Consider the following 23,211-nt stretch of genomic DNA (forward strand, 5'->3'; position numbering starts at 1 on the left):
TTGACATGTGTTATTGTTTACCTTGATTTGGGTGGATCAAGACAATCCATATTTTTTGTATTCTTTTCTTAATATTTTATCTCCACACTACCATTCTTTTTTTTAATTGACATCTGTACTTGTTGCTAGTTGTGCTCGTTAAGAAAGAATGGGGGTGATAGTTCATTAATCCACCCTATTCAATACCATTAGTTTGTAACTCAAGATAAAACTAAATCTAAATGGAAAATCGTACCTAACAATGCTTGCAAAGCTACTCTCTATGTTGTCTTTTTCCAAAATGAAATCTCTAACTATACACATCAAAATTCGTAAAGATATGGCTATTTATGTCTATGTATCATAACTCAACACTACTGAACTTTTTCTCTTGCTAGTAATAACTGTTTACCAATCTCCATCATAGTAAGCGATAAGCTTCAAGTATTCTTGCAAACTCGCTGTGAAGGTAACTCTATGCTTGCAATCTTCATTATTTATTGTTGCCAATGCTAGTTATGGCACTGCTATACACAACTTGTATAGCTTGCCATCTCAACTTGTACAACTTGTAAAGTGTTTCTCAAATTGTAGTTTGTATTGGAATGTGGCGGTGATGATGGCTGTGATTATGGCTTGGATCATTTTGATGGACACAGAAAAAACTATGATCCATCTTTCACTGTAGAGAATGCCTATCGGTGTAACTAAATATCAACATCAACCACTTTATCTTTTTACTATCTACCCCAGACTCACAAAAAAAAAAAATGCCAATTAAAGCCAATTGTAGTGCACTACAAGAATTATCTAAAGATATTTTTGATGAGCACTATGAACTATTTAGATAGTCCTATATGTTGGAAATATTCAAGATATGACATGTTACTAAGAGGGGAGGGGTGAATCAGTAACTTCAAAACTCTGAAACAATTCAGCACTTTAATCATATATACTATTCACCATTCATTCATCTAATCTACTGCATAAATGAGAGATCAAACATTTATAACACATGTACACAATGATTCAGTAACCCAGAAACCTTCCAAATAGAAAGTAAAACTGGGGTGGGGATGATACCCGCAAAACTTCAATACCACAGTATAAAGTTGGCCTGTTAAGGCTTACATTGACCACTTCTGGTGATCTGCCTTGTTAGGAGCACAAAGGACTGCTAGATCCAGCTTGTTAGAGAATTTACAAACATACAATGAAGTATGCACTCTGTTAGGAGATTTATACAAAGACTGTTAAGTCTACCCTATTAAAGAATTTACAAAATTGATTCACCTGTTAGGATGAAATGATGGATCTACTTACAAACTTGATTGCTGATTAGATCCTTGAAGTATAGATTACCTCTTGTGACTGATGAATCTTTACTGCTCCTTGTAGAACTTGCTCAATATTCTGCTCTACTGCTGATTCACATTTATTCTTCTCAAAGCATTACATGTCCATTCCTTGATACTCTCATGCATACATTGTAAATGATATAATGCATTACATATATATCGTTCCAATAATTACAATTGCAAAGTCGGCCAAAACATAAGTGAACAAAATATTACTGAGTCGGCCAAATAGTAGAAAACTTGGGTTCTTCAAGCTAACTTGGTGACCTTCTGATACTCGGTATCCACTGCATCACTCGGCATCATCATGCACTTGGTAGAAGTAGAAGCTTGGTCCATACTAACCACACAACTTAGCTTGGAACTCGGTAACCATTGGAGACTCGGTAGATATAGTGTCACTCGGTAAAAACTGAATCCTTCGTTTGCCTTGATTTCACTCGGTAAACACTACACTTCCATTACCCGGTAAAAATTGAATTCTTCGTTTACCTTGATTTCACTCGCTAAACACTATGAAGCTCGGTGAACACTGTAGACTCGGTAGATATCACTGGACTGCACATTCACTTGGTAGATTCAGGAATGCTCGATGTGAACTGCTTAAGTGATGAACCTACAAGGTAACCACTGAATGCTCGATATACATTGTAGACTAAGTGATGAGCTTGATAATCATTCATAGTCGAATAAGTGTTGTTACTAATGAAAAATACAATATAATGCCAACACTATAAAATATTAGAAAATTCACAATCTAATAGAGATATCTTGATGACCTTTGGGGAAAATGACATTAGAAATTAACCTTCATTGAAGATCTAGTAGCAGAGAAATTCAAAGGATTATTGACATGTCCATACACAATAAGCTTGGACAACACTGGTCATTTGCACCAAAATGTGCATAGCTCCTTGCATCATGCATTAAGCATGCATTGTTGTAACCCATAAGTGTATCACAAAAAATATCATGCGACTCATGCATGTTCATCTACATCATGTTTCATTAGTGCAATGTGACAAATAATGTTGCACAACACTATTAACAACTTTGTTTGTGTTCTATGCCACATGCCCTTGCACTTCAACATATAGGGTGTACAATTCAAACTATTGAAACATCTTATAGCACCACACCATAGTCTCACACATCTTTTGCAGCCACTTAATGACATGCCACTTGTCAACACAACTTTTTTGCACTCAAAGTTGTTCTTTGTTGGTCTATCAAACTGACACTTAAGAGTACAACCTTAAGAAGTTTCATCAATGTGAGACTTGATTATGGCTCATGAAATAATCTCCAAGATTTTGGAAGTTGATACTTCAATTATTGAATAAATGATGGAAAGCATGAGAAATAAACTAAAAGAAATAAAAATGAAATTGAAATTCTACTTTAGGTTGATTCACTAGAATTCAATAAGGTTAACTTTTCATACTGCAAAATGTAGCTTAACTCATCTACATATCAAAGTGTAAAATTGGATTACTTCTACTACGACTACTATCTACTACTTTTAGATCTTGGGGATCACTAATACAACAATTCCATTGTTTGAAAATATTTAAACCCCTTTATAGATAAGGGTGCTCCTATATAACCTCCCTAATGGTCTTGATGAACATCCCTCTATAAGTAAAAACTGATGGGAACCTTTGCATGTGCCTCACCATGGTGGTTGTTCCAATTCACTAACTACTTCATGATTGTTTTGAAAAGCATGGCATGTGTGGGAGGGAAGTTGGAAAACATCGCAAGAACAAATGCATAGAGGAATGAATCTTTTCGTAAGAGATGAAAGTGATGGTGAGAGAGAAGAAGGAAATTTTGAGCAAGGAGAAGTCAAAGTTCTGAACCAAGAGGAAGAAAGGCTTTCAACACCATTTCCAAGATTGGAAAAAGACCTAAGGTTGAGGTTCCCACATTTTTGAGCAATCTTAACATAGAGGAGTTGATTGACTAGATCAATGAATTAAAATAATATTTTGAGTATGAAAATATTGAGGACCCATGTGAAGATCTGGTGGTAGGAGATCCAATTGGAGCATGATAGAAGATGAAAGGAGAAAATTAGAAGATGGGATCAGATGTTAGCTAAATTGAAGTGACAATTCATTCCCATTGATTATAAGCTTAATGTGTTGAAAAATGCAAGCATTGAAGCAAGCGGGAAGTTATGTTCAAGAGTCTACAAAAGAGTTCTATCGAGTCCTCATCAAAAAAGATCATGCGAAAGCTAACAAGGAGAAGATTGCATGTTACCTTAATGGGTTGAGGCCAAGTAGTAAGGAGAAATTGAGTCTGGTTTGAATGAACATTATTGAAGAAGCATACCAATTTTCCCTAAGAGTACACAAAAAGATGAATAAGAAGTTTGAGAACAAGAAAAGAATAAGAGGTCATGGTGGAAGATCTAAAAGATGATCTTATGGAGTCCAAAATGAAGATAAGAAGAAGGATAAGGCCAACAATAACAATTATAACCAAAGGGAAAATTATTTTAATCATTTCCATTATCAAAATGATAGAGATCAAAGAGGAAGAGGAAGAGGGCAAGGATCTGGAAAAGGAGGTTTTCATGGAACATGTTTTAATCATGGAGAATAAGGGTATAGGGCATTTGAATGTCCCTAGTGCCAAGGGAGGACATATATAACTAAAGGTTAGGCCAGAGTTGTACATGTGGATGAAGATGCCATCTTATCACATTATGAAGATGCCAACTCATCACATTATGAAGATGTTGAAAGAGGAGAAGTCCTAGTTAACAAAAGAGCCTTGCTAAGTGGTGAGACTGAACTTGACTAAAGGAGAGCTTTTTTCACACTAGGTGTAAGTGTGAAGATAAGTTTTGGTGTGATTAATGATGGTGGAAGCACACAAATTTTGGTGTCAGAAGATATGGTCACAAAGTTAAAGATTAAGAGGCAAAAACACCCACATCGATATCAAATTTCCTAGGTACAGGATGACCACAAGGTCATGGTCGATCAAGATTGGGGGCTACCATGAGGAGTTACTATGTCATATCATACCCATGGGTGCATGTCAGATATTGTTGGGTAGATTTTGGTAGTTTGATATTTTTCTTGTACATGATGGTCACATGAATACCTATTCTCTAACAAAGGATGGAGTGAAGCATAAAATAAAGCCATTGAAGGACATTGAAAAAAAGGTATACAATAATGATAGAATAAGTTTTGTTGATGGAAGGAAGTTCCTAGAAGGTATGAGGCACGAAAATGTGTTTTTCTATAATTCCAAAAGATAGTAAATCAGATGTAGAAAATGTACCTATAGAAGTTGCAAATTTGTTGGATGAGTTTCCAAAAATTCTATCTAATACTGTGTCTGATGAATTACAATGTGTGAGGAAGATCAATCATTAGATGGACTTGATTCTAGGAGCCAGTTCCCCAAACAAGGCAACACATAGGATGATACCAATAGAAAGTGAAGAGTTGAACAAACAAGTACATAAGTTATTACAGAAGGGGTTATTTGAGAGATTCAGAGTCTATTTTTTGTAGTAAAAATATTAGCACTAAAGAGAATGGAGAATGAAGGATGTGTATAGATTCTCAGACTATCAACATGATCACAAACAAGTTTAGGTTTCCATTGCCAAGGATGAATGATATTATGGATTGTTCGAGAAAAACTATGTAATTTACAAAGATAGATATGAAGAGTAGATATAATCAGATTCAAATCAGAGAAGGAGATGAATGGAAAACTGCCTTCAAGACAAAGGAATGATTGTATGAATGGTTGGGCATGCATTTTGAGCTAACCAATGCACCAAACACTTTCATGTGGCTCATTAATGAGGTACTAAAGGAATTTATGAGTAAGTTTTTCATTGTTTACTTAGATGATATTTTGATATATAGTAAGACATTGGAGGAGCATTTCATGCATATTCATATGGTGTTTGAGAAGTTGAGGGAAGAAAAATTGTTGATTAATTTGAAGAAGTGTAGTTTTGTGAAAAAGAACTTAGTGTATCTAAGATTTGTAGTTTCAAAAGAAGGTCTAAAAATGGATCTAGAGAAAGTGGAGGTTATCCTTGAATGACCTACTCCAAGGAGTGCTACTAAGGTAAGATATTTTTATGGATTGACTACTTTCTATAGAAATTTTATCAGGTTTTTTAGTAGTATGTGTCGACCCTTGATTGAAACAATGAGAGCGGATAGAAAAATGTTTAAGTGAATTGTAAGAGTAGATAAGAGTTTTAATTGTTTAAAATAAAAGTTACAAAACAACCAATTTTAGCACTTATAGATTTTAATAAGGTGTTTCAAGTAGACTCTAATGCTAGTGGTATTTCAATAGGATTTTTTTGGAGAAAAGAAGGTAACTCATTGCCTATTTCAGTAAGAAGTTGAATGATCAAAAAAGAAAATATTATGTTTACTATCAAGAACTTTATGCTATAGTTCAAGCATTGAATTATGCTATAGTTTAAACATTGAAGAAGTGGAGACCTATCTTCTTCCTAAGAAGTTTTTTTTGTATACTAATCATCAAGCTTTGCAATATTTGAATAGACAAGGAAAGTTGAATTAGAGACATTTAAAGTGGGTTGAATTCTTGCAGAGTTATACATTTGGTTTGACTTACGGGAGTAGAAAGTATAGCATGGTTGCAAATACTCTTAGTTGGAGATAAATTTTATTGACAGAGATGTAGATTTAGGTGGTTAGGTTCAAGGGACTCATGAGTTTTTATCTACAGGATCCCGATTTTGGTGAATCTTGGAAATCTTGTATAAAACCTATCACACTTAATATAACAAAGTAGTTAGATTTCATAATCCAGGATGGCAGGTTATTCAGAGGAAGTCAGTTGTGCATTCCAAGGAATTTTATGAGGGAAATCTCATCAACGAGAAGCATAGTGGAGTATTGGTTGGACATCTTGGTAGAGATTAAACTATTGCTTTGGTTAATGAGAATTATTACTGGTCATAGTTGCAGCAAGATGTCAAGTAGTTTGTACAAAGTTGTAGAGTATGTCAGATGGAAAAAGGAGTAAAGAAAAATATAGGGTTGTTAGCTATTACCTATACAAGAGAAGTTGTGGGAGGATGTCAGCATGGAATTTGTTCTTTTATTTTACCAAGTACTCTACGAGGGCACAATTTAATTTTTGTAGCAGTTGAGATGTTTTCAAAGATGACACATTTAATTCCCTATAAAAAGACTAGTGATTTTTTTAATTTGGTAGAGTTACTTTTTAGAGAAGTGGTGAGAGTACATGGTCTACCAAAGAGCATAGTTTCAAATTGAGATGTCAAGTTTGTTGGGTATTTCTATCACACATTATGGAAGAAGTTGATCACAGATTTGAAGTTCAACTCATCACACCATCCATAGTCTGATAGACAGATAGAGTTTGTAAATAGGAGTTTGGGGAGCATACTAAGATGTTTGGTTGGAGATAATCTAAAAGGATGGGATTTGATTTTACCACATGCATAATTTGCATACAATAATTATGTCAAAGAAAGCATTGATAAATCACCATTCTAGATTGTATATTAGAACAGTCTCATAAATGCTTTTGAATTGAGGAATTTGGATAAAGGAGAGATAGGTCGTGTTGAAGTTAAACATTTTGCAGAACACTTGAAAAACATCCACAAGGATGTGAGGAAGAACACCACAAAGATGAATACACAATACAAGGCTAAGACAAATGAGAAAAGGAGGTACAAGGATTTTTAGGTTGGAGGTGAAGTCATGACTCATTTGAGGAAAAAGAGATTTCTAGTAGGTACATATAACAAGTTGAAAATGAAGATGTTTAGACCATGCAAGATGCTAAAAAAACATGATTAAGGAAATACTTATGAAGTAGAGTTGGCCATTGAACTAAATATTTCTCTAGTATTTAACATTGTAGTATTGACAAAGTATCATGAAGGAGGCAATGGAGATGAGGTCACAGAAGCATAGCGAAGTATTTCAGAAACTACTTCAGCTACAAAAAAGATTGAAGATGTACTAGATAGTCGTATTGGTAGAAGCACGAGGAACAGGGTATATGAAGAATATATGGTCAAATGGAGATGGTGTCCAATGGAATATTCATCATAGTTGACAAAGGGAGAAGGTTAATTGTCTGGGTTTTCCTTTGAACACTTGAGACGTGACAGGATCACTTCTCAAATTACCTCAGGTGTTTCATGCAGGAGTATCTTGGGTTTAAGGGAAAATTTGCATTATCCGAAAATGTTTCAATTTTTTTTTTCAATAAGGGCTATTTTAGTGCAAAGTTGTTATTTGTGAAAGTTTACTATTTTTAGTAAGTTAGTCATAAGAGCTCAGAACATTCTAATTTCACAAGTAGAGGCTCATCTTAGATGTATCATCCTTCCATACGATTCTCATTGTCATATATTATTTATTGGTGAAATTATTGCATATATCTAGGTGTAAAGGCAATCCTACATCACCCAAAAATATTTTTATTTCTATCTTTTCAATAAGGGTTTGTAGATGCTTAAAATTGTCCCAAAAGCTATATTAATTCATTTAATATTTCTTTAAACATTACAATTAATTATTAATTAATTAATTATATTTTTCATATTCTTCTACTTATTTAATTAAATTTATTTAATTAAATAGGTTCATTTTCCTAATGTATTTAAATTTAATTTGAATACTTCCCCTTTAATGTATTAAATTCATTTAATGCACAGTGCTTCATAAATCTCCTTTTAAAGAAATTCTAATTTATTTAATTCCCTCCACTTTATTAAATTCTTTAATCCTATGATTAAATTAAATCTTATTTAATTTAATCCTAATCCCATCCTAAAACCTAGTCTACACCTATCACTCTCATCCTTCTAAGCCTATCCATTAATTAATCTCACTTTATTATCCTAAACCTATTTTAATCACCTCTTTAGCAACTAAGTGGTTGCTCACACATGTGTGATCAACACAAGGCTCAAGGAGCCTCCTTTCATTAAACTCTCCAAAAAGGTACTCTTACACCTTTTTCCCCCTCTCCTTTCCCCCAGGTTGCTCACACATGTGTGAGCACACCTTGATCCTCTCAACCATAAAGGCTCTTTTTGACTTTTACATGGCTTTTCCTTTAGCCCATGTGTCTCCCTTGTGGCACTTATGTGGATGCCATATAGATGCCACCTCCTTAAGGCCCCCATCAAGCCTGTAAATATAGCTATTGTCTCAAGCATTTTACATCTCCCTAATTTGCATTTTTATCATGCCAATTTGTACTTAGAGCTTTCTAGTTATTTTAGAGATTTACATATTACTAATCCTTTTGGTAGATGTTATATTTCTTAAAGTTATGCTTGCATCTCATGATAGATTAGTATTGCTAGTTTGCTTCATTGCATTTCCATTTCATACTCATATCTCTAGAATCCTTTGAGGATGGCTTACTTATAGTCATTTCTTGAAGGCATTTCACATAAATTTTAGTATAGATTCACATTTGCATATTTGCATTCATTCGGTTTGGTTTGAAGGGATTCATTCTATAGTTTTGTTTGGGAGAGCACATCCACATCCCTCTAATCTAAAGCAAACTAACAAGGCCTCTTATGGGCACCCTTTGTTGAGCTACTTTGAGGCTGCATGAGGACGTTTCTTTTCAGTTGTATTGAGTTGTAAAAATCAAGCATAGTGTTAGTTGTATTTTCCTTTCTTTTGGATGTTTGATATACATGTGCAATTAACATTTTCTTGTTTAAGCGTGCTCTCGATAGGTTAGGTTTTCTTGCATATAGGGTTATTTTAGTGCAGAGTTTCTATTTGTAAAAGTTTCCTTTTTTAATAAATTGGTCATAAGAGCTCAAAATGTTCTAATTTCATAGGTGGAGGTTCATCTTAGATATATCAGTTTGCCAGATGATTTTTATTGTCATATCTTATGTATTGGTGAAGTTATTGTAGATTTTTAGTATGAATTTTTGGTATAAAAACTTTAGGCTCAATTTTGAAGGCCTAAATGGCTCTAAAATGCAATCAAATCTCTACGAATGGATTCTTGCATTATAAGAGGTCGTAGAATATTAGCTTTTGTTTCTAAAAGGGGTTATAATAGCCAATTGGGTCAATGGACTGTAAGTTATGGTTTCTAGAAGTTGGGACACCCAAAAATGTACTTTGTAAATTGTCTCGAGTTGATTCTATATAATAAAATAATATAATTTTAGGTTGGTTAGCCTCAATGGTTTTGGGCTAAGTTTCTAAAACCTTCCTAGGCAGTGGAAAATGTCTAAAATAAGAAGGCTTTTAGGTTGTCTATTGTAATGCCCCCAATTTAGCAAGTTCCTGAAGGTTGGGTTTGTCATCTCATCATTGCAACCTTCATGAGTTGGCATTTGGTTTTGAGGGTCCTTGTTTTGGATTCGCTATTTTTGGACTCACTATTTTTAGTAAGTCACTTTTGGTTGGTTACTATTTTTAGTAGGGTAGTTATGGTCGGGTGGTTTCCTAGCAATTTTGCTCTTGGCTCTAGGTGGATAATTTGGTGAAGTCATATTTATTTTCATCTTAATGAGACTTAATGAGTATTTAATGCACTTTAATTATTATTGTGCTTTATATTATAAAGTAATTGGACTTTATATTATAAAGCCATCTCCAAGTGAAAGGTGTGATGGTGAAGCTAATTGACACAAAAAACATAATAAATATGACTTCATTTTGGAGAATTGAACACCTTGAATATTATATTTTCTCATTGATTATCTTGATGACAATTTCTATGAAGTTTTTCTCTGAGTATTGTAGCAATTGGTTGCTGAGGTATAGCCAATTACAAGATCTCTTATGGTTCTTATTATGTTTTGGAGATTGGTATTTCCTCGTTGGCTATGAATCATTAGTTGCATTGTGAAAGAGAATCATGGAGACCGAATTACATTGGTGAAACTACAAATTGGTATCGAATTGCCTTGGGAAATATTCTTTTTTTGCAAATTCAAGAATCGTCTTGGAGGCACAATTTCTAGGAATTATTTGGGAACCTGAAGATTGATTTTGGCATTGAAAGAGCTTGACGTCACCTTACCCAACATTGGCAATTTGTAGATTGAGAATTCAAATCTCCTAGTTGGGCCTGCAATTTAATTCCTTTCCCTTGTGATTTGTCTAGGCATCCACAACTGCATATTTTAGGCCTCGTGTTGATTGTTATAGTCATTTGTACACGTGGCCTCCAACATTCCCCATTGGGCTTCAAAGTTGGAAATTGAGAAATGGTATGATTTACTGTTGGGAGTTCACACATCAAATACAATTGTGAATCGATATTTGGTTGGTAGAGATATTTTTTTTTGGGACCACGCCTTGCAAAATAGATAGAAGATATACTAGGTTCCATTCATAATATTGTAATCACAATATTATATTTATTCAATAAAGGTATCAAATTAGTTTCCAAAATGTATAGATTAATTTCATATTTCTCTATTTCATATTTCTTTGAAGTTGTTATTTATTTCTACCAAGAGAAAATACCAAAAAACATCAAAACACCAAAAATAATTTCAATTTGTGCATCAACCATTACAACTAGAAGATAGTCAAAGTTCTTTATATCTAGGGCAATTATTGGTGGTGGTTCACAACTTTGTCTTATTGAATATTGTAAGGAAGGAACCCATGTGGTTTGCATATTATATATATGTCTAAATTTTTTTATTTCATACTTGTGGAGATAATAAGAAGTCCATATTTTGTTCTTGCAAATTGTTGTTGAATTTGTATTTATGTTATGTATTTGTGGTATTAGGAGGAGCACACTCCATCATTTCTAGTGACTTTGGATGAGTAAAGATTAATCCTTTGACATGGATGGACATTTGGAAGTGATCATCTAGCATCACATTGTTCGAGGATAGCCTAGGGAGAAGATTCTAGAGAAAGCAAGTGGTTGGTCAAAATGTGTTTGACCTCTTGCACAAAATTCTATGAATTAGTTGGTGTGATTGTGTAAATGTATTTTAGGGCATAAGATATTATCTTATGACAATTGAATCTGAGTGGGATATTTGAATTTCATACCAGTAACATGTTTACAGTTTTGATTAAGGGTGGAAAATTTGAAAACTAGTATAAATATGTGAAGAATGAACAGTTTGTGTTTTTTATCATAGTCGAACAAGTGCAATGAAGAAGTGCAAGGTGTGATTCAATCAAGGAGAAGTCAATTGTAAGAAGAATTCATTTGAGCTTTAGTGGATCTAATGAGGAAAAGATAGTGCTATTACACATATCATTCTTTATGTTGTTCCATAATAGTCACAACAATGAAATCCCTTAACCGGGGGGTCTTAACAGGTCCTCTATTGTAAATCCTTCAATGGGGAGACACTTAACTAGTGTTTAAATTTCTTTAACAAGGCTACCCCTAACAAGGTAAAGCTTCTAATTGGGTTAGAGATAAATCCTTTAATAGGGTGACACCTAATAATGTATTTGTAACTCCTAATAGGGTTAAGCTCCTAATAGGGTGTACTTTAGAAGAGTACATAATTTGTGGGTACTAATCCCCATCATAGTTTTGAACCAAGTTAGGTTTTTGTGATATCAAAAAATTTGTGTCAACTTTGTATATGTTTTCATGTGTTGTTAAGTTTTTTATAAGATAAAGGTTTAAATGGTTTAAAAGATGATTATTTGGTTGATTATTGATTCACCCACATCTAAGTAAATCGATCCCTTAAGACTAACAATTGGTATCATAGCTCTAGTGCTCTGTTGTGGTGAAGCCTAACATCTTGAGAGATAGATCCAATATGATGAGGAAGGAAGGTCCTAAGTTCACAAGGGAGAATTATCTTGTGCCATGTGGTAGGACGATGGAGAATGAGAATATTGAGCAATATAGCCAAAGGATCAAAGATTTGGTTATTTCTATCAAAGGTGTTGGAGGTACTCTTGAGGAAGAGGATGTAATAAGTAAAATACTTATAACTTCTTTGCCTCAGTATGCTATTGGAGTTTCAACTATTCAAGAATTTTGATCTTTAGGCACTAGTGAGGTTACTCTGGATGCATTGATAGGCAAGTTGTCTATTTTGAATTAAACAACTTTGATAATGGTATGCCTAAGATAAAAGTTGCATTCAAGGCATTTGTGTATCTTGCCCCTGCAAGAAAAGAAAAGGACATTAAAAGAAGTTCTTCTACTTATTGTTCTAATTTATATGATCATGTTTTGAGTTGGAAGTGTTTCTTGCTAGGAGGTTACCTAGAGGAAGTGGTAAATACAAATGTATACTACCTTTGAAATGTTTTTAATGCAAGAAGATTGGACATCTTTCATTTGGATGCCCTAACAAGGAAAAGAAGGAAAAGGACCAAAAATCCAAGGAGAACAATAACAAGGCATGTCATCTTGGAAAAGGAGTTATTGACGAGGAATCTAATGAAAGAGAAGAGGAAGAGATTGTATTTTTTGCAGAAAAAGAAAATCTCCCTAATGGAGACAAGATAGTTGATGATGGTTTCTCACATCACATGACCAATAATAAAAGCAAGTTAATCATAATGGAAGAATGTAATGGAGGATTGGTCAAGTTTGAAACAAAATCCCCTATGTTGTGAAAGGTAAAGCTTCTATTATATTGAATAATAAAAAAATTGTGATGATGTTTACTTGGTTGAAGGTTTGAAATACACTAGTCTATTGAGTTTCTCTCAACTAAATAACAACATATATAGATTGGGTTTCAATGAAGGAATGTGCATAATCACTGGAAAATCAAGAGATGTGATTGCTATCAATGAACAATCCAGAAGTAACTTATTCCATCTAAATTCTACTCTTAAGGATTGTCTAATTGTAAAATTTGGATATTGTTGGTTACAATGCAATAGGTTATGTCATGTTAACTTTGATAATATGATCAATGTAAGTAAGATGATAGTAGTAATAGGATTTCCTAACCCAAACAATGCACTATGTAAATATTGTCACCTTAAAAGCTGACCAGTTGTAGTTTCATCACTAAAAGTCATTCATAAAGTTATTATGGAGACATGTATTCCATGTCTTTTTAAGACGATTATTCTAGAATGATGTGGCTTGTATTTATAAAATGTAAATGTAAAGCTTTCTACATGTTTAAGATCTTCAAAGCTAGAGTAGAAAGGGAGACAAGTAAGAGGTTGAAACCTCTTAGGTCATATAGAGGAGGCAGGTTCACATAACATGAATTCATTACATATTGTGAAGAACAAGAAATCGTAAGGCAGACATCTGCTCTTAGGAAACTTCATAAGAATGGTATTATTGAAAGAAGAAACATATCAACCATGTTAGAGTAATTATTTGTTCTAACTTATTAATTAAATCACTTTGATTTAATTAATTAAGTTGCCTATTACTCTAGTTTTCTTAAGCTATCTTGTAGGTGCATATAATTAATATTTTATTAATTATATTGTGCAACCCTAGCTTTTTTAGGATTTAGTTTCCCTTTTCGGGTTTCATGATTCCTTTATAAGGATTCACCTCTTTGTATTTTATTCATTCACTTATTTGATTATATGAGATATTGCTCTTTGCATGTCCATAAGATGGATCTGGCTTTTTGGCCTCCGTGATTTTTCCTTGCCTCTATTCTTTGCTTCATCCATGTGACAGGGTTATGCATGTAGGTGTTCTTGGGAGATTAGTTTTTCACCTAATCTAAAAAATTTAATATTTAAGAACACTAATATTGTAAAAATTATTGCTCACACTTTATAGAGAGAAGTGGTGAGTATTGCAATCTACACATTGAACATAGTTTGAATAAAGAAAGGTATAAATAAAATACCCTATGAATTGTGGTATGGTCGATCACCCTATGCAAGTTATTTCAAAGTGTTTGGAAGAAAATCCTACATAAAGAGAGATGATCATTTAGCAAATTCTAATTCAAGAAGTAATGAAGGGATATTCCTAGGTTACTCCACTAAGAGAAAAACATAAATTATTTCTAGAAAAGAAAAAACAAGATGGTAGAATGTGTAAACAAGAGAATTGATAAATACTCAAAACAAAATGATGAATCTAGTAAAGGGGAACAAGAAGATTATCATGGATTTGTCCACACGAAACTAGTTGAACAAAATTATACTTTAGAACCTATGGAAGAACAAGCAAATGTACAAAAATAGGTCTAAGTGATTGAAGAATCTCCTAGATTTGAACCAATGTTCCCAAGGTATGTCAAGATAAATCACTCCCTAGATCAAATCTTTGGTGATAAAAATGTTGGTTTACTAACAAGAAGAAAGACAAAAGAAGGTACTTGTTTACTATCGAATTTGAACCAAAGATAGTGAAGGAAGCATTAAAGGATTAAGATCAGGTAAAAACTATGAAAAAGTAATTGAAATAAATTGAGAAGAACCAGACCTAGATATTAGTGGGTAGACTGGTGGAAAAAAATGTGATTGGCACCAAGTGTGTTTTTAGAAACAAGATGGAAAAACAAGTGATTTGGTCAAAAATAAGGGAAGATTAGTTTGCAAAGGATATGTATAAGAATAAGGCCTAGGCTATGAAGAAATCTTTACACCTATGGAAAAAATTGAAGGGGTAAGAATACTTATGCATTCACTTCTTACAAAGGATTTAAATTTTATCAAATGGATATAGGTTCAACATTTTTGAATGGTACCTTAGATAAAGAAGTTTTCATAGAACAACCTGAAGGGAATGCTAATTTAGAATGAAAGAATATGGTGTGCAAGCTACATAAAGAAGTGTATACATTGAAAAAGGCACCAAGAGCATGATATGAAAGGTTGGATTCATACTTAATCAAGATTAGGTTGATTGGTCTTGAAAAGGCTTTTCCTCAATACTAGATCTTCAACCATTTCTTCAGTCCATGTGGTTCTTCTAACCATCATATTGTCTCCTTCTTTAGGCCCATTTAATGAATCATTCCTTACCAATGCATTTCTACTACTAATACATTCCTTCTTATTAGAATTAAGACACTCAAATGTTGTAATGCCTTGCCAAGGGATCCAAAAGAATTAACCTAAATTTTTACTAAGTTTGCCAAATATTTTTTCTTAAATAAAGGATAACATACACATCAATCATAAAGTAGCGAAAGAAATAACATACAATCATACAGAAACAAACATAACAGATTACATTCCTTAAGGATCCTAAGACGTTGAGTTGCATTTAAATTTATTTAATACTAAGTCTATCAAATAAAACATTCATATGAAAGAACAATTAAAAGTCCAAAGTCCATTTAAATGTTATACATTTGTTCCAAATGCCACTTGGCAATAAAATTCAGAATGCTCAATCATCCACTGTACGTGTCACAGGGTATGAAAGGCTAAAACAATATTCATTTATAAAAATAGATTACATCATCCCTTTTAGATCCATGATACAAAGTATAATACAATAAATAAAACCATCCATCATAAAGATATAACTATCCATCATAAAGATACAACCATCCATCATAGTACACTGAGATAGAATGAAAGGAAAAGAAAACAAGGAACTCTAGCCATGGTATCAACAGACAGATCTCAATGGCAAGAGTAAAAAGCACTACCACCTGATCGTGTGTTAACCCAAAAAGGTCCACTCCCACTGTGCTAAGGAGATAGTCTCAAGTCCCAAACATGATATCAATCCAAATGTCAAAAGTAGTCTCTAAGTCCAGGAAACCCTAAAAGTAATCTAACTCAAAGGTTCCAAGATAAAATGACATCTATACCTAGAGGCACATAAAGACACATAGGGAATCTACTATGTAAATGGGCAAGTGTCATCACATGAATCAACACTAGAGTCACTATGGTAGTCTCTCAGGACCCCAAACTCCTAGTGACCCTATGCAGCACTAGTATCCCTTCATACTAGAAAGGCATACTAATTATGCATGGTCGCAATCAAGCGTTCTCCCTACTCCCATCCTAGTCTGTACTAGCACTCAAGGCATGAGTGAGAACATACAAAGACTCTTATTAAGTTCATTTTACTCTCATTTAGTGTAGTGTTTTCACTTATTAGACAACTTATAATGGGTTACCTTGGCAGCCACTTAGGGCCTCAGCCTCCATTGCAAGCCACTTCCCAACATTACACATAGATAACCTAATGTAATGCCTTGCCAAGGGATCCATAAGAATTAACCTAAAATTTTACTAAGTTTTCCAAACATTTTTTTTTATAAAGAAAGGATAACATACACATTAATCATAAAGTAGCAAAAGCAATAACATACAATCAAATATAAGAAAAAATAATAGATTACATTCCTTAAGGATCCCAAGATGTTGAGTCACATTTAAATTCATTTAATACTAAGTCTATCAAATACCACATCCATATGAAAGAATAATTAAAAGTCCAAAGTCCATTTAGATATTATACATTTGTTTTGAATGCCACTTGGCAATAAAATTCAGAATGCTCAATCATCCACTATACATGTCATAGGGTATGGAAGGCTAAAAGAATATACATTTATAAAAGTAGATTACATCATCCCTTTTAGATCCATGATACAAAGTACAATACAATAAATGAAACCATCCATCATAAAGATATAACTATCCATCATAAAGATACAACCATCCATCATAGTACACAGAGATAGAATGAAAGGAAAAGTAGACAAGGAAATCCAGCCATGATATCAATAGATGGATCTCAATGGTAAGAGTAAAAAGCACTACCACTCAACCATGTGGTAACCCAAAAAGGCCCACTCCCACTGCACCAAGGAGATAGTCTCAAGTCCCAAACAAGATATCAATCCAAATGTCAAAAGTAGTCTCTACATCCAGGAAACCCTAAAAGTAATCTAACTCAAAGGTTCCAAGATAAATCAATATCTATACCCATAGGAACACAAAGACACATAGGGAATCTACTATTGGAATGGGCAAGTGTCATTGCATGAATCAACACTAGAGTTACCCTGGCAGTCTCTTAAGACCCTGGCCCCCTAGTGACCTATGCAACACTAGTATCTTTTCATACTAACAAGGCATACTAATGATGCATAGTCACAACCAAGTGTTCTCTCTACTCCCATCCTAGTCTGTACTAGCACTCAAGGCATGGGCGAGAACATACAAAGACTCTTATTAGGTTCATTTTACTCTCATTTAGTGTAATGTTTTCACTTATTAAACAACTTACAATGGGTTACAACCACTTAGGGCCCCAACCTCCATTGCAAGCCACTTCTCGACATTACATAGAGTTAACCTACCCAAAGCTCATGAAATTACAAATCAAAGAATCATATAATATCACTTTAGTCCTATACAAGTGACTAGAAAGCATCAAAAGATAAATCACATTACCCATTAGTTCTCTACGAGCAATTAGAAAGTATCCCAAAAATATTGATCAAAGACTCAAAATGGTTAAGTCAAATATATCATAGCATTCATCTTGCTATCACACAATGACAATGAAAACAATAACAAAAAATATAATCACACTCATCATGGAGCATACCAACACATTACCATGGTTGAGTTTAAAAGATCAAGATCAAAATTAGCATAATACCATAATCACAAAACTCCCAAGCCTCTGGTAGATGTCCTAAAATTGGTCAACAGTCTAGTCAATCCAAACCAACAATATAGACAACATACAAAAAATAGTGCAAGTTTCATAGTTTGATTTGATTTTGAAAACATATAGTTGAGTTAAATGTAAGGTTTCAGTCTTCGTTTCAATGTATGTTTCAAGTAAATGAGATTCCCAGTTTACCCTACAAATTAAGCCATTCATTTATTCGAATTAACTATAGAATTACCTCATCTTATTTTAAGTCAATTTCTTAAAATACTCTAAGAATAATCATTTATTTATTTAAATTATTAAAATACCAACTATTGATCTTTCAATAAAACTAATTTTTGCTTTATTAAAGTCAATATCATTATTATTAAAAATAAATTTAAATTCCATTTAATTCTTCCATGTATTAATTAAACTTAATTAAATATCATTTAATTAAATTAATTAATAATTATATAAAACAGTCATTCTATAATTTTATTAATTATTTATTAAAATAATAAACATTAATAAATATTATTAATGAAATTATTAAATAATTTAAAATCTTAATATTAATAATTTTTAATAATCAATTTTTAAAAAACTAAATTATAAAAACAAATTTAGAAATTAAAAAAATCATTAGACAAACTTAGTGTCTTTAAAAAGGTTGTCGGCCTTAGCTTATGGTGACCAATACCCCTGCTACCATTCTCAGCAGTATGACTACTACTGCAAGTAGTAGGGTACCTGTTGCCACGGCCTTGTAAAAGGGCGCCAATAGGTACGGGGGGTTGTGGGGTTTCCTTGCCCCTCCCATATATATATATATATATATATATATATATATATATATATATATATATATATATATATATATATATATATATATATATATATATATATATATATATATATATATATATATATATATATATATATATATATATATATATATATATATATATATATATATATATATATATATATATATATATATATATATATAAAATTAATTTTGTTTTATAAAATTTTATAAATATAATTTTTAAGAAAAAATACCTTCTTCATTTAAATTATATATTTTTAATAATAGTTACAGCATTAATCTGATAGGGAAAAATGAAGAACAAGTCGAATTTCCTCTTTAGATTTTTTTAAAAAAAATCAAAATCAAAATTTGTGAAATTACTTGATGAGGATTTAAGATATTTCAATCTCTACGTATATAGAAGAATTAATTTCCATACCAGAAATTTACAATATTGAAATACTTGTCACAAGGAATTATTCAGAAATCATTTCACAGACACAAAGAAGAAAGGAAAAGAAATAGCAGAATTAATTATGTGAATTAATCACAAGAATCTACTTGGACTCTAATGCTAAATCACTACACCCAAAAAGATCTATGAGAGAAATTTCTCCTCTCAAAACCTTCTCTTTTCGAAAAATTCTTTCCTCAAAAAATTCATTGTCCTTCAAAAATGAACCGTCAATTGTGATATGGAGTTCTCTCCTAAAATCGAGGCACTAATCGTGTGATCACCCGAGAGAACTCCTCACTTCTCAGTCTTTAACTCTTTATTATCTTTTTCATGCACGCAATAACTTTATTTAATTTCACTTGACTTCTCTTTTTGATTCATTTATTAAATTTTAATCTCATGCACACTTTATGCAATCTTAAAACTTTTAATAAATTAATATCTTTTTTCACTTTTTAATTCATTTTCAAAGTGTTAATTGATAAAATATTTATTAACTTAAATAATAATAGTATTTAGCATTTATTTAAAAATGAACTCTAAATATATTATTATTAAATTAAATAAATATTATCATGCTCTAAAATTAAACTTATAACTCTTTTCTTTAAATTTAATTATTTTTATTTAATTAGTTTTCCAAATTAATTAAATATAATTAGATATTAAAATATCATAACAATTTTCCATTAAATTAAATCATCAATTTAATCATTTAATTTGACTTGATTAATAGAAAAATCACCAAAGACTTATAAAACAAAATACGAAAACCCATCATAGAAAAACACATACAAGATCAAACAAAAGGGTTATAATCACAAATTAACGTCATATGATGCATTCAAAAGGTAATCAACTTAGATACTTGTCCTATTTTTCTAAGACAAATGGCTTAGAGGTTTAAGATTTGGACTTAAAAATTTATCTCCCCTGTCTTACCATTGAGATAATGTGATAGGGTATGCTCATCCTAGCAATTCAAGGAAGTCGATACCTAGTACCTACAATCTGCATAAAATTCATGCATGTACAAACACATATATACTAAGCTAAATAGAGAATGGAAGGAAGAGGTGCATCATGTAGATCCCAACTAGCAGGTGACTACGACTCCCTTCCTTAACCACATCAGAAATGCCATACATTAAGAAAACATACACGCACACCATACACATGCAATATGGGGTAAGTATCCATAAGAAAACACATATGATAATCCATCTAACTAATCATCATCAATAACTAAAAATACCGTAATAATCATCACACATACATGAAGTATAGAGTACCAAGTAATCTCATCATAAATGAATTAAATCTGATGTTGAATCTAAGACTAGGTTTTGACTATTTCATGTCAACACACTCAAGATGTTTACTTAGTTCATGCTGAGCTAGTAACACAATCCGAGTAAAATATGTATAGATGCTGAGTAAATAGTTGATGTCAAGCTACAATGTATGTCGACCTAGACAAGAACTACAATAGGTGCCAAGTGATCTTCATGTGCCGAGCAATCTTCAGGTGCCAAGTGAAAATCAAGTTACGAGAAAAGTATAGGTGTTGAGTCACTATAGAAGCTGAGTGAAATAGAATTACTATAGGTGCTAAGTGATCCAGTTTTTCTATATGAGCCAAGCATCAGAGGTAACAAGTGTCGAGCAAGCCAGAATCATACATGTGCCAAGCACCAGTAATCTAGTATGTGTTGAGTAACACAAAATCAACAAATGAGTTTGTGCCTTCACAAACTTAGATGTAAATCAATTTTTTGAGCTGACATAGAAGGATCTTAAAGGATATTAAAGATAAGAATGAATCTTTTATATTTCCTATGTAATCAACATGTAGCTAATAAGAAAAATAGAAAAGGCATGCAACCAATAAGAAAAATGCAAGAAACAAGTGGGAAATAAAGATTCAATATGGATCATAGATCCATACCTAACCCTCAGTCTTTGAAATCCTTAAAAGGAGAATGAAACCCCATTGTATGCATGGATGAATGAAGTGTATGGGTAAGCTATAGCAAAATTTAGAGGGGAGTGTGAAAAGACTTAGAGGAACAGAGCAACATTGCAGTATTCAGTTAATCAGAATAGAGCAAGGGCATTGAATCGATATCAGATCTAAGAGGATGAAGATCAGAGAGAGTAGATCAAGTGACTGAATTTAGCAATCAAGGATTGTACACTATTAGGTTTATTGATCTAATACTCTCTAGCAATTGTATTAGAAAGAAAATCCTATGTTGATAGGTTAGTTTAACAGCTAGGATGTAGAATCTTTGACAAGGTGATAAAATCCTTTAATAGGGTGACACTTCATGTAAAGTGTTTGTAAATCCTTTAGACAAGTCACTATTGATACAATGTAAAGCCTTTAATAGGGAAAACCATTAGAAGTGGTCAAACATTATTGTTGCAGTGATATTTTGTGGGTATCATCCCCACCCCAGTTTTACCTTCTCATTTTGGAGGGTTTTTGGGTTACCAAATTTGGTATTATGTGTTCTAATGCATGTGTTTACTTTATGCTTAATTGATATGTTTACATGCATGCAATTTAGTTTTAGTTAAATTTTTTTAAAGGCTAAAGTGTGATACTTCTGATTCACCACCCTCTCGGAAGTATTCTTCCCATTTGATTATTCCAACATCTGAAACAATATTTGATAATCTCAAAACAATGCTACTAATCATCAAGCATAAAATTGGCCTAAAAGAGTTCGACAATAATAGCAAAAATGTAAACTAGGGGCAAGCACTACAAATGATCTACGAGCTTCTTCTCCATATTTAAAAAAAGTGCTTTAAACCAAGTTTTATTTGCCCTCTTACTAGTACTATTTCTAGAGTAACTAATATAATTACCTCTTGAACAATTACCTCAACCTATGTATGAACATTCATCTTTCCATTCTGATTTGTCTTTGTTATGTTTAATATTGTCTAACCGAGATCTTCACCATAAGATCTACCTTTGCTTCTTTGAAATCTATTACCTCTACCTCACTATCTTTGTACATGTCTTTTGTTCAACTTTTTTTCTACCTTTAGTGCAAACAACATGCTTCTTTCATACTATCCATCTTGACTAAACTAATCTCATCTTGAATAGAAACCCCCACACTATTCAAGTATCTCACAATATTTTCTTCTTCACCATCAATATGAGTAAATCTGATATCTAACTTAGAGAAATCATTAGCACAATCCTATCTTTTACTTCAATTTTTGCATTTTCTTTAACAAAATAACTTGATAATCACCATATAAGAATTTACCCTTCAACTTACCAATCATCTTTATCTTTTCTTTCACTCTTCTTTGCCTCTCAGTTTACAAATGTTCCCACCAAAGAGATGCGTGTTCTCAACTTTATAGTTATTATCTTTACCTTTTTATCAACTAATGTACTTCTATACTCAAAATATTTTTCCATTTTAGAGATCACGTATATCAATTCATCAACATCAAGCTTACTATGGTAATTAGGAGGCTTAAAATGTGGCTTAGCATTCACTCTTGTCAATTCTTTCAAGAATGTTTCATTACCTTGAATCAAGGACTTGTTCCTCAATTTCCTCATCTTCATCTTTAGTAACATCTTCAATAGGTCTTCCTCTTTTCTAGGTTGTCTCAACAACTTCAAGCCCAGTTGCAATCTATCTTAATAAATCACGATAACAATATCTGCATTATCTATTCCACAGCTCATCTTTACAAAAGCCCCCACAAGATTGTAACCCTCTGCAAGTTATAGGTCAAATTTTAGATCTTCCACCCTATAACCAAAAAAAAATAGAATTTCACAAGATCCAAGCTTCCACAATGAAGGTAAACTCACTTTGATACCACCTAACATGGGCAAGGTAAAAAAATTTCCCAAAGGCAATGTCCAACCATGTAGCAAGAGTAAACACATGGAATCACAACACAAGATATAAAGGAAACAATAAAATCAATTGATTCATTGTAGATTCAACACAACTTTCTTACGACATGTCAAGCTCAAGCCTTACTTGGTTGAA

Source organism: Cupressus sempervirens, chromosome 4, assembly GCF_028749045.1.
Source record: "Cupressus sempervirens isolate cs-2001-9-10 chromosome 4, ASM2874904v1, whole genome shotgun sequence".
NCBI classification, from domain to species: domain Eukaryota; kingdom Viridiplantae; phylum Streptophyta; class Pinopsida; order Cupressales; family Cupressaceae; genus Cupressus; species Cupressus sempervirens.